The following is a 13,014-nucleotide window of genomic DNA, read 5'->3' as shown; positions in this document are numbered from 1 at the left end:
TCTCAAACATACACAGCCCTTACCAATATATATATATAAGCAGTGTTTCAGGGTTTTCGTCAGGGCGAGTCTCAAAATGGCAAACATTTTGTTCAGTATCTAAACAGATATCCCGACCTGTGATTGCATTACCTTCACAGATGAACCCTTGTTGTTCTCGTACAACAACCCTTGTTGTTCAAAATCTAGAGTTTGTCATTTCTGTCCCACTTTTTGGGCTCATATTCTGTGCTCAAATGGATAGAGTATGGTTCCATTGTGATTCAATCCTAATGCAATAACAGGGTAAGTCGAATATATTGAAGCATTGTGCATAGTTCATACAAAAGTTGTGGCTGTACTTGTGACGGGATCGTAGGTAAAGTTTACCAAATTCCACCAGGACTGGAGTTTTTTCTCTAAATTAGTGGCACTCTCGCAGATTATTTTTCGAATCTTGGTGGGGAGAGTGCCTTCTTCACCCTCTCTTATGATTGAAGCAGCTACTGATTGCGCCCACAGTTGAGCCTGGATACAACTGGGAGCCAAAGATAGGTTATCTTGGACCACCCGAGTCCATCTACAATCATTTCATGGTCGTCTCCATTCACCTTTTCCCATTTTGGTACTATGTTTGACAACAGCCACTGATTAGTTTCTAAAGCCAATAGGGAAGATTGCAAAGGCTGTTGCAATTTAGCCAGTTCACTAGTTGTAGTAGCCAATTTGTCTCCCGATGTATTTTGCTAATTTGCCTTTTTAATGTCTGATTCATTCTTTCTGCTTTTCCACTCGATTGAGGCCTCCAGGGGGTACGTAAATTTCAGGTAATTCCCAGAACTTTGCTAAGATTTTGTACTACATCTGCAACAAAATGTGGGCCTCTATCAGAAGATATTCCAATAGGTGCTCCAAATCTTGGAATTATTTTTTGTAACAACCATTTAATGATTTTCTTTGCTTGATTGGTCTGACAAGGAAAAGCTTGAGGCCATTCTGTAAAAGTATCAACCCCCACCAGAATGTATCGATACCCTTTTTGTCTGGGTAATTTTGAAAAATCAAGTTGCCAATAATCTCCAGGTTGTACTCCCGATTTCAAGGTTCCCATTGGAAGTCTTCTCTTTACCACCGGATTGTTTCGCAAACAAATCTCACACTTGGCAGAAATCATTTGAGCCACTTCTAACATTCTTAGAGACACCACATATCTCTTTAAAAAGGTGACTAATGCTTCTGGACCCCAATGGCACTCTTTATGTTTTGTTTATAATATTTCTCTCATCGGAAGTGGGGGAATTACTACCTGTCCCTGAACTGTGACCCACCATCCTGCTAAATTCCTTTTTGCGTCTAATAACTTCCCTAGTTTCTCATCTTCCTCCGAATATTGAGGTTTCTCTTTTGGTAATGTAATGTTCTTTGTAGGAATTAATGCCATTTGTAAGGCATTCCTTTGTGCTATTCCTTTAGCTGTTCTATCAGCTAATTGTTCCCTATAGCTTCTTTCCTGTTTCCTGATTGATGTGCTTTACAGTGCACGATTGCCGCTTTGATCGGTCTCTGGACTGCTTGGAACAATTCCAGTATTTCCTCTTTGTATTTGATGTTTGCCCCTTTGAGAGGATAATAGTCCTCTTTCTTTCCATAATATCCCATGGACACGTACTACACCAAAAGCATCCTTTGAGTCAGTCCAAATGTTTACTCTCTTTCCTTCGCTCAGTTCTAACGCCTTCGTCAAGGCTGTCAGCTCTGCCTTTTGCGCTGAGGTATTGCTGGGCAAAGCATATGCTAGCAGAGACTCTCTTGCCTGCTCAGTCAAGGAAGCCCTGTCCCTGGGCCAGCAGTCCTTATTCCTTGTGCTCCTCAAAGAAGGGTCCTGTGGTCATAGGAGCCGAAGTCCTGACTGTGCCACCAGCCCGATGGTGCTAAGCAGCAGGATGTGTTTGCTCCTACTTGAGCCTTCCTGAGGACAGCCCTGCCAGGGTGAGGGGCTCTTCCCCCTGGATGTTGTGGGGATGAGGGCCTGATGAGCTTCATCAGCCTCCCTGGAGCAGCATGGCCCTGAGCACCCGTACTTACTACCGGTGTGCACCGAGTGTTTGCTCTGCAAAGAGAAAAGCCTCACCTCCCCTGTTTGTGTGCTTCTGTAGGCAGAGCGTGCCTGATGTACAGAGACGCTCCCCCTCCACCCCCAGCCTCCCCAGATTTCATGTGCGGGTGGGTGGGCAAGCCCTGCCTCACCTGGCCCGTCTCTGCTCCGTAACCGGCATACGGTCTGTGTCCTGACAGGGCAGTGGAGTGCGGTGCTCTCCATGTGTATTCTCCGTACAGCCATTTTTACAGTCTGTACGGTGAGAGAAAGCTATCGCCCCACCTCACCCTTCTGTTGGTTTCTGTCCTCTATACGGCCGGCGTACACTGTATAAGCAGACCAAAAAGCCCTGCCTTGGCAGTATCTAGTCTATGACTAGACATGCTTTGCCTGCATACAGTCTATCTACAGACAAAATACAGTCTGTATCTGGAGAGAAAAGCCTCCCTGTCTCTTTTCTGATAGGCAGAGTATAGCCTGATACATGCTGAGAAAGCAAGCCTGGCTTTGCCTGTCCATGCGCAGTGGTGAGGAAGACAGTATGTAGTCTGTATAGCAACAGAAAAGCTTCCCCTTGTTGCAGGTATGTTGCGTGTACGCAGATGGTTGGTATTCGATGTCGAGGTAGGCGACAGAGTCTGTCGAGCCAGACTCTTCTGAGTGTAGGCAGGTAACATACTGTCAAGTTCTAGTCAAGCTATAGATGGCAAGCAGGGACATAGTCCCAACCCTTTTGTCCATCCGCCGAGGCTCTGCTGTCTGCATGTCTTCTAGCTTCAGCCTGGGGAGCTCGGCTGAGCCTTCTGCATTGCCACGGACGTGGACTTTGTGCTGCTTGGGTAGCAGGTGAACAGCGAGGGCGAGGTGAGAGTGACCAGAGGAGCAGAGAGGTGGCTCCCAGGTGAACTGGGAGCTCTGCAGGTGGTCATTTGAAGGGGCTGAGGGGAATGTTTTGGGGGCCACCTTGTATCTCAGCGAGAAAGGGCCGCCTGTGGGTTGCGGGTTTCCTCAAAGGCAGAGAAGTGGGTTGTGCCCCTGTGGAGGTGCCACCTGTGAAGGGTGAAAGCTCTCTAGGAAGCATGAAGAGCAGTTGGCCACAGAATGGACTAATCCCTGTGCAATAAATAGCAGGGGTCTGGGAAGAGGTGTGGCATTTGTGTCCCCATCAGGTGCAGTCTGGCTCTGCGCAGGCAGCCTTTCCGTTGTGGAAATGTGTAGTGTGGCTCTCTGGCACAGCAAAAGGAGGGAGAAATGAGGAATTTCCCAGGAACCCCTAGGAGATGAAGAATTGGGATGCATTCAAGGACTTTGACAGGACTTGCTAGGAATGACTGTCTTTAGGAGATTGGCAGGAGCATTGTAGAGTTGTTGGCTGGGAATTTCCGAAAGGGAATAAAAATACCTATTCCACTGCTGTTTTCTAGGATTGCCCCCAATCTAGGATTGCCCACGCTAGTTTTGAAGCATGTGAGGAGCACATCAGCATATGGCTCTGGAGGAGTGCTTTACTGCACCGTGGGGCTTTTCTCGCAGTCCTGCACTGTGTGGCGCTTTTGGAGCTTTCTGTCGGGGGCTTTTTGGGAGCGCTTCACCATGGGGCTTTTTGGGAGCGCTCCATCACTTGGGTGTTTTGGAGCTCTGCACCCCGGGGCTTTTTTGGAATGCTTCACCATTTCGTTTTTTTGGAAGCCCTTCATGGTTTCACTATTTTCTGGAATGCTACAGGACCCGGCATTTCTGGAGTGCATCACTGCGCCACCCCAGAGGAGTGCTTCACCATTTGGTTTTTCTGGGAGTCTGTCACTGTTTGGCTTTTTGGGAGCCCTCTTTGCGGGGCTTTTTTGGTTTGCTTCACCAGTTGGATATTTTGGAGCGCTTAACCCCGGTGCTTTTTAAGAGTGCTCCATCCTGGGCTTTTTCAGAGTCCTCCCTCGTAGTGGTGTTTGGAGCTCTCCACCCTGGGGCTTTTTGGGAGCAGTCCAACCCGGTGGTTTTTTGGAGCTCTGCGCCCTGTGGCTTGTTTGGAGGGCTTCACCATTTTGTATTTTGGGAACCCTTTACAGTTTTGCTATTCTGTGGAATAGTAGGAGACCTGGCATTTTTTGGAGTGCTTCACCGCGCCGTCCTGGAGGACTGCATCACCATTTGTTTTTTTGGGCGTCCTTCACAGTTTGGGGCTTTTGGGAGTCCTTCACAATTTGGGTTTTTTTTAGGGGGGAGCCCTGCACACTGGGGCTTTTTTCAAGGGCTTCACCATTTTATTTGTTTTGGGAGGGAGCCCTTCACAGTTTTGCTATTTTTTGAAATTTTACCAAACCCGGGATTTTTTGGAGTGCTTCACCTCCCTGCGCTGCCCCGGAGGAGTGCATCCCCATTTGGTGTTTTGGGAGCTGTTCACCATTTGGTATTCTTTTGGGGAGTCCTGCACCCTCTGTGTGTCTGGGGGCTCTGCACCCTGGGGCTTGTTTGGAGTGCTTCACAGTTTTGTTTTTCGGCGGCCTTTTGTGGTTTTGGTATTTTTTGGAATATTGCAGGACCCAAGATTTCTGAAGGCCTTCACAACGCCGCCCTGGAGGAGTGCCTCACCATTTGGTTTTTCAGAGCCATTCCCAGTTAGTATTTTCTGGAGGAGTCTTGCAGCGTTTGGTGTTTTTTTGGAGGGAGTACTGTACCATTTTAAGGTTATTTTGGGGGAAATTCTGCACAGTTTGGTGGGTTTTTTGGGAGTCCTGCAGCCTGGGGCTTTTTTGGAGCTCTCCAAGCCGGTCCTTTTTGGAGCTCTGCCCCCTGAGGCTTGTTTGGAGGACTTTACCATTTTGGGTTTTGGAGCCTTCTATGGTTTTGCTATGTTTTGGAATATTACAAAACCCGGGATGTTTGGAGTGCCTCACCGCGCCACCCGGCAGGAGTGCCTGACGATTTGTTTTTTGGGAATCATTCACTTATCTTTCTGGGGGAGTCCTGCACCGTTTGGTGTTTTTCTGGGGGACTCCTGCACCCTTTGGGGGCAGTTTCTGAACTGTTTGGTGTATTTTGTGGAGTCCTGCACCCTGGGTCTGTTTTGAAGCTCTCCAGCCCGGTACTTTTTTGGGACTCTGCACCATGGGGCTTGTTTGAAGGGTTCACTGTTTTGTTTTCTGGAGCCCTTTAGGGCTTTGCTGGTTTTTGGAACATTACAAAAGCCGGGGTTTCTGGAGTGCCTCAGCCTGCTGCCCCGCAGGAGTGCCTCACCATTTTGGGTTTTGGGAGCTGGTCACCGTTACCTTTTTGGGGGATTCCTGCATCTTTTTTTTGGTGGGACTCCTGCAGTGTTTGGTATTGTTTTAGGAGCACTCCACCCTGGTGGGTTTTCGGAGCTCTTCACCCTTGGGCATTGTGGAATTATTGCTGGAGGTGACTTGGAAATTAAATCTATATTTGCATTTTTAGGAAAGGTACAGCACTGAAGAAACTTTCGGGGTGGTCATGCAAGAGTTCCATCCCGCAGAAGTTCCCTAGGCAACCTTAGGTGTTGGCAATGCCAGGGGAGCTTGGTGTGCTGACTCTAAGAGAAACTGTACAGAGGGTGGAGCAGAGTAGAGACACCGCGGCCAGGCTCTGTGATAAGACAGGAACTGGAAGGTGCTATGGAACAATGCGATGGAGACTCACCCTGATAACTAGGATAGGTACCTGGTCAAAGACAATGCTATTGTACAAAGATACAATAACCTATTTAGTGTGTGTAATGGTGTGTAGCGGAGTGCCTGGGAATGGGCCGACAGTCTCTCACCTTTTGACAAAATACTCATTATAATCTCATTATAATACTAAAAAACGCACCTCCATCCCAAAGCTACCCACCTCCAAGGTGCGACCACCCCTCACTGAGCCTGCGCTCTGAATTTTTCTTGGTCTCTACCTTTAAAAGCAAAGCGAGAAACTTTTACACCAATTACAACAAAGACAAATATGACTAGAGTCACTCAAGCTCCACCTGTAAAGTAAGAATAGTATAAAAGCTTAAGAGAGGAGGGATGTTAGGGAAGATACCATCGCAGACCTGCTCTGACATCTGGGATCAGTCGACGGGCTGAACCTCTCTTCCCCCCCAGAGGGATGCCTCTGAGTAAGATTTGGACACTTGGCTATACCAAGTGTGTCCCCCCCCGGGAGATTTGGCAACCTCTGTAGAGTTGTTTTGTGATTTAATGCGCTTGTAGGTGGCTATCTTTCGCATACTAACACTTGGCTATACCACGTGTTTTGTGATCTAGCGCGCTTGTAGCCAGGCTGTATTACTCATATTCAAACTATCTGTACCACCTTTGTGGGCAGTAAGAGTTCTCATTGAACGCAGTTAAATTCCTTAAGGGTGGCCGTGCTAGTTCATGCAACGTGGCTAGACTGAAAGTGTATGGAGTTACAAGTGCATCCGTAATCGTTAAGATTATATCTATCTATCTATACATGACTCTGTGTGTGTGTGTATATGTTTATATAGAACACGATCGGACTTGTAATACAGGAAATGGGCACCACCCAGAATCTAAGCCTAGCCGCCCCCAGCCCCTCTGATATCTGAGGACAAGCTGGAACGCACGGGGGTTTATTTTCTGCCAAATTGCTCAGTCCTTGTAACGTGACAGGCATGTTTTCAGTGGTTCACCATTTTGTTTTTTGGAGCCCTTTATGGCTTTGCTATTTTGGGGAATATTACAAAACGGGGAATTCTTGGAGTGCTTCACTGTTCCACCCCAGAGGAGGGCAAACTGTTTCTTTTTTGTTTTCCTGGTAAGTCTTGCACCATGTAGGGTTTTTTTTGGGGGGGACTCCTGCACCATTTGCATGTTTTTCTGGGGAGTCCTGCATCATTTGGGGTGTTTGGGAGTCTCCAACCCGGCACTTTTTTTGAGCTCTGCACCCTGGGGCTTGTTTGGAGGGCTTCACCATTGTGTGTTTTGGAGGCCTTCATGGTTTTGCTATGTTTTGGAATATTACAAAACGCGGGATTTTTTGAGGCCTTCATGTCACTGCTCCGGGGGAGTGCAGCACCATTTGGATTTTTGGGAGCCGTTCACCGTTAATTTTTGGGGGGGAGTCCTGCACCTTTGGGTGTTTTTTTGCGGGAGTCCTTCACTGTTGGGTGTTTTTTGGGGGGAGTCCTGCACCGTTTGGTGGTGTTTTGGAAGGCGTCCCTGCACCATTTGGGGTTTTTCTGGGGGGAGATTCTGCAGTGTGCGTTTGGTATTTTCGGGAGTCGGGCATCCTGGGCCTTGTTTGGAGCTCTGCAGCCTGGTACTTTTTTGGAACTTAGCACCCTGGGGCTTGCTGGAGGGCTTCACGATCTTGCTTTTTGGGAGCTCTTTATGGTTTTGCTGTTTTTTGGAACATTACAATACCTAGGATTTCTGGAGTGCAGCCCCGCAGGAGTGCCTCACCATTGTGGCTTTTGGGAGCTTGTCACCATTACCTTTTTGGGGGAATCCTGTACCATTCTTTTTTTTGTGTGTGGGGGATCCCTGCAGTGTTTGGTATTATTTTGGGAGCGCTCCACGCTGGGGGGCTTTCGGAGCTCTTCACCCTTGGGCTTGTTTGCAGTGGTTCACCATTTTTTTTATAGGAGCCCTTTATGGCAGTCACGCCCTCCGTAGCGCTGCTTTCCCCTTTCCATTATGAAGCAGAAGACAGGCAACTGCAGGGCTGCTGCAGCACATGGCTCCGCTCCCTCTCACCCCTCTCTCCCTCTGCCTTCCAGGCACATCACCATGTGGCGCGTGGTGATCGGGGCCACCCGGTTGCCTCAGCTGGGCCCTGAGGCCCAAGTGCGCAATATCAAGCGGCTACTGGTTCACGAGCACTACAGTAACATCACGCAGAGGAACGACATCGCCCTGCTGGAACTGGACCGGCCTGTGCAGTGCAGCTACTCCATCCAGCTTGCCTGTGTGCCCGACGCCTCGCTGAGAGTGTCAGAGCTGACAACCTGCTACGCCAGCGGCTGGGGTTCCACGACTGCAAGATGTGAGTTCCCAAAAAGTACTCGTGTCCTGAGCGCAAGCTTGGCACGCAGGGGAGACGGGTTGGCCTTCCTGAGAGCAGAGGCGAAAGCCAGAGTCAGGCTGCGGGGCCGCATGCCTCTAGAGAGATGGGCCTGAGCCATTCCCCAAAGGGAGGCACAAGGGGACCACCGGTACAGTGCCTTCAAGGTGCAAAGCCAAGCCCTAGGGAAGGGCTTCACCCAGACAGGGGAGGAGAAATGGCAACGAGCTGCCTGGTGTTAATTCCTTTCTGTGCTCGCAGCTGGAGGATCAACTGATGTCCTGCAGGAGGCCAAGGTCCGCCTCATTGATGTCAACCTCTGTAACAGCAGCGGGTGGTACAGAGGGGCCATCCACACCCACAACCTGCGTGCTGGCTATGCGCAGGGTGGCATCGACACCTGCCAGGTAGGAGCGTGCTACGAGTCAAGCCCCAGCAGCATGGGCAGCCCTCTCACAACCGTCCCACGCAGACCCCAGCGCGTGCTTTGCCTGGCAAGTCACCCTCCCACCGCTGGGTCCCCACCGCTGCTGGGGCTGACCTCCCCTTCCCCACCTGCAGCTCCTTGCCCAGTGCCCCCCTTCCCCCAGAGGCCTGCGACTCTGCCCACAAAGCCCATCCAGTGCTCTTGGCAGCACGCAGCTCCACATCCCAAGCCTGGAGCATGTGCGTTCCACACACGCAGGATCGCTGTGCAGAGATGAGAGAGAGCCCTGTTGGAGTGGGAGACGGACCCGGAGTAACGATGGAATCTCAATATGAGTATAGTCGTTCTCCCCTTTATTCAAGCTTACAGAGTATATATAGACAGATGCCAAGAACACGCGTCCGCAACAGTTGTCTGATTGGCTTACAGCCTCTGTTCACGCGCCAAGGCGGCGAGTGAGATTGGTACAGTGCTCTTACCTCTCCTCTTCGCGAATGTAGCTCCTTCTTGTTTACCATTCCACTGTCTCTTATCACAACAGGCTTTCAAGGACAGTTAACGGTTTCCTCTGAGCCTTTCCCCTCATCAGAGACTGGGTTGCTCATGGGAATCAGATCGTGTCCCTTGTTACTAAGCCATTCCTCCACAGAGCCCTACCTTACAGGCCCACGACCCCCTCCCACAAGCTCCTGTAGGCCCCGGCACCTGAGCGGGGCCTTTCTGTGCCTCAGAGCACAGCTCTGGCCGGTGCTGTGAGAGAGAAGGAGCCAGCCGTAGTGCTGACAGAGGCCACCCAACAACACCTTTGTCCTCTCTCCTCCGCTGCAGGGCGACGGCGGTGGTCCTCTCGTCTGCAAAGATAACGATGCAGACTACTTCTGTCTCGTTGGAGTCACCAGCTGGGGGAAAGGCTGTGCCGAGAGCAAGACGGCCCGGAGTCTACGCCTCCGCGCAGCACTTTTACGACTGGATCATGGCACAGATGGGACTGCGCCCAGCAGTAACGGCTACTCCAACGCCACAGCCAGGCTTCACCTCAAGCCCCTTTCAGAGGCCAAGACCGATACCAACTCAATCGGGCACATTTACACCCTGCCCATTTCCACTCCAGAGGCTGGTGCAATTCTTTAAACTGCTGCAGGAGCTCCTGCAGTTCCTAAGGGGGACAAAGGCCTGAGCAGCAGGATGGACAGGATCCAGTGCAGCCGGCAGCGTACCACCGCCATTTCCTTGGCAGTGCTGAAGGGCTGAAGCTGACTCAGTTCTTCCAATAAAATTGCCAATTTTCACAGCTAACCATGCTTCAGTCCGATTCAGTCTCCCGTGCGAGGCAAGGACTTCCACGCCCGGCGCCTGCAAAACGAGGCTGCAGGCAGTCAAGTAGGGTACAAAGGGAAAGAGCCACTCAAAAGGGCTGAAACCGTGCCTGGTCAGAGAGGAGGGTTCTCAGAGCCAGCGTGAGATGGAGAAGACTGGCACACTGTGGCTAGAACGAGGATAGGGAAAAAATGATGGGACATGCAGATGACTTTGCGGGTGTGCATTAAGGCACACAAGCTGCCGATTAGGGCCTGGCGTAAGCCTTAGCTCACTGAACGGCCTGTGCAAAACTCCTGAGCGTGACAAGAGAAATTGCTGACCGTAGAGAACAGACTGAGCAGCTGACAGGAGTTACAGTGCCATGAGGAAGAGCCAGATTTCACGGGTAGTTGAGGGGGATTGATGTGAGAGGTGGCCCCACTTCACAGATAATTGAAGGGAGAGTTGGGCTCATTTTGGGGAGAGGAATCTGGCAGGGCCAGCAGTACCCAGGAAACCCCATCAGTAATGGCGTGGAAGTCCAAGGTGACCTAGCTAAGAGCACCTGCAACACCAAATCCATTCACAGATGTAGCAAACCTGGGAGCAAGGGGGGGAAAAGAAGCGGGGCTAGGTCCCTTGTTTGGGAGGAGACAAGGGCAGAGAAAGAGGAGTTGAGGAAGCTGAGGGGGCTGTATAAGCACGGAAAATGGAGAGAAGGGGGTGGGGGTGGGGAATCCAGGAGCTAGTCGCGCTTAAGCCAACTTGTTTGCTTCTTTGACTCAGCCCAGCGCCTAATCCCCACAGTCCGTCCTACCTTCTTTCTGAGAGCGCTCCCAAATCCTTTTCTGTGTGGCCTCACTCTGTACCCAGTGCGGGGGGTGGGTCCGGGGGCCTGGCTGCTAGCAATGGCAGAAGGGAACTCTGGTCACAGGGACCCAGCGGTTGGAGACACCAAGTGTCTAGGGCCAGCTACTGGTGGGAGCACTGGCTGCGCGGGCAAGTTGCTCTTGAGCTTGAAGCTGGACTAGTTCACGAGCAAGAGGAGATACAGAGCTGGAAAGCCCCAAGGTCTGTGCCAACCACTGGGTAAGTAGTTTGACATCCAGCCACGGATTTTAGTTGAACTTAACTTCCCTTGCTAATATTTAAGGCACTGGGAGAAGGCTGGGCTTGTGCCACTGCTTCCTAGCAGCCTCCAGCTCGACATTCCTTGTGCCTAAGGCGTGCCAGGGCACTCGCCCCCTCCCTAGCGCTGCTTGCCTCTCTGCCTTGTGGAGCAGAAGGCAGGGAACTGCAGGGCTGCTGCAGCACATGGCTCCGCTCCCTCTCACCCCTCTCTCCCTCTGCCTTCCAGGCACATCACCATGTGGCGCGTGGTGATCGGGGCCACCCGGTTGCCTCAGCTGGGCCCTGAGGCCCAAGTGCGCAATATCAAGCGGCTACTGGTTCACGAGCACTACAGTAACATCACGCAGAGGAACGACATCGCCCTGCTGGAACCGGACCGGCCAATGCCCTCTAGCCTCCAGGGACCTAGCCCCGCTCAGCAAATGCAACGCACGGGGCCGGCTCCTGCTTTCCTCCCGTGACTGCCCTGCCCTCCAGCATGGGAGCAAGGCTCCACCATACAGCTCTAGAAGGTAGACTGAGGAGATGAGGCTGATACAGGATTTACCAAAGCCATGGATGTCGTGCTTTAGCCCCAGCTGGCAACTAAGCACCACCCAGCCACTCGCTCACTCCCCCCAGGTGGGATGGGGGAGAGAATCGGAAGGGTAAAGTGAGAAAACTCGCGGCTTGAGATAAAGACAGTTCAATAGGTGAAGCAAAAGCTGCGCAGGCAAGCAAAGCAAAACAAGGAATTCGTTCACTACTTCCCACCGGCAGGCAGGTGTTCAGCCATCTCCAGGAAAGCAGGGCTCCATCACGCGTAACGGTTACTTGGGAAGACAAACGCCATCACCCCGCATGTCCCCCCCTTCCTTCTTCTTCCCCCAGCTTTATATGCTGAGCATGACGTCATATGGTATGGCATATCCCTTTGGTCAGTTGGGGTCAGCTGTCCCAGCTATGTCCCCTCCCAACTTTTTGTGCACCCCCAGCCTACTCGCTGGTGGGGCGGTGTGAGAAGCAGAAAAGGCCTCGACTCTGTGTAAGCACTGCTCAGCAGTAATGAAAACATCCCTGCTTTATCAACACTGTTTCCAGCACAAATCCAAAACACAGCCCCATACTAGCTACTATGAAGAAAACTAACGCTACCCCAGCCAAAACCAGCACAGTCGGGGAAGAAGAAATTGAGAGAATATGCCACTTCAATCCTGCATCTTGTTATGAAGTTTGTAAAACAGGAAGGGGAAGAAGGCACTTGCTGAGTGACGTGTAGCATCTGGCCAGAAATTAAACATCCCCTGGGGTTTGCTAAAATCGCCTCTCGGTAACTTCACCAAGCTCTTTTAAACTCTTCTAAAATATTTTGCTCTGTATCTCTCTCTCAGGTTTTCCATATGCTTTGTGCCCTACACAATAACTATCCTGTAGTGCTGTCTCTGCCGTTGGGTATTTTTGCAGAAGCCGCTCAGTAGTCCGGTACTCACAGAATCACAGAATCACTACGGTTGGAAAAGACCTGTAAGATCATCAAGTCCAACCTGAAAAAAAAAAAAACAAACCAAAAACAAAACAAAAAAAAAACCCACACAAACAACCCACGCAAGCCAACCACCACACAACAACAACAAGGCACAACAGACCAAAAACCAACCCACCCAACACCACACAGCACCATGTCCATCAAGCTACATCCCACAATGCCACATCCACACGCTCCTTGAATACCTCCAGGGAGGGTGACTCTACCACCTCCCTGGGCAGCCTATTCCAATGTTTCACCACTCTCTCAGGAAAGACATTTTTCCTAATATCCAGCCTGAACCTCCCCTGGTGCAACTTGAGGCCATTTCCTCTAGTCCTGTCACTAGTCACTTGGGAGAAGAGACCAACACCCACCTCTCTGCAACCCCCCTTCAGGTAGTTGTAGAGAGCGATAAGGTCTCCCCTCAGCCTCCTCTTCTCCAGGCTAAACAACCCCAGCTCCCTCAGCCGCTCCTCATAAGACTTGTGTTCCAGACCCCTCACCAGCTTCGTCGCCCTTCTCTGGACACGCTCCAGCACCTCCATGTCTTTC

Source organism: Gavia stellata, unplaced genomic scaffold (genome assembly GCF_030936135.1).
Source record: "Gavia stellata isolate bGavSte3 unplaced genomic scaffold, bGavSte3.hap2 HAP2_SCAFFOLD_44, whole genome shotgun sequence".
Taxonomy (NCBI): Eukaryota; Metazoa; Chordata; class Aves; order Gaviiformes; family Gaviidae; genus Gavia; species Gavia stellata.
Note: the sequence above shows the minus strand (reverse complement) of the source record.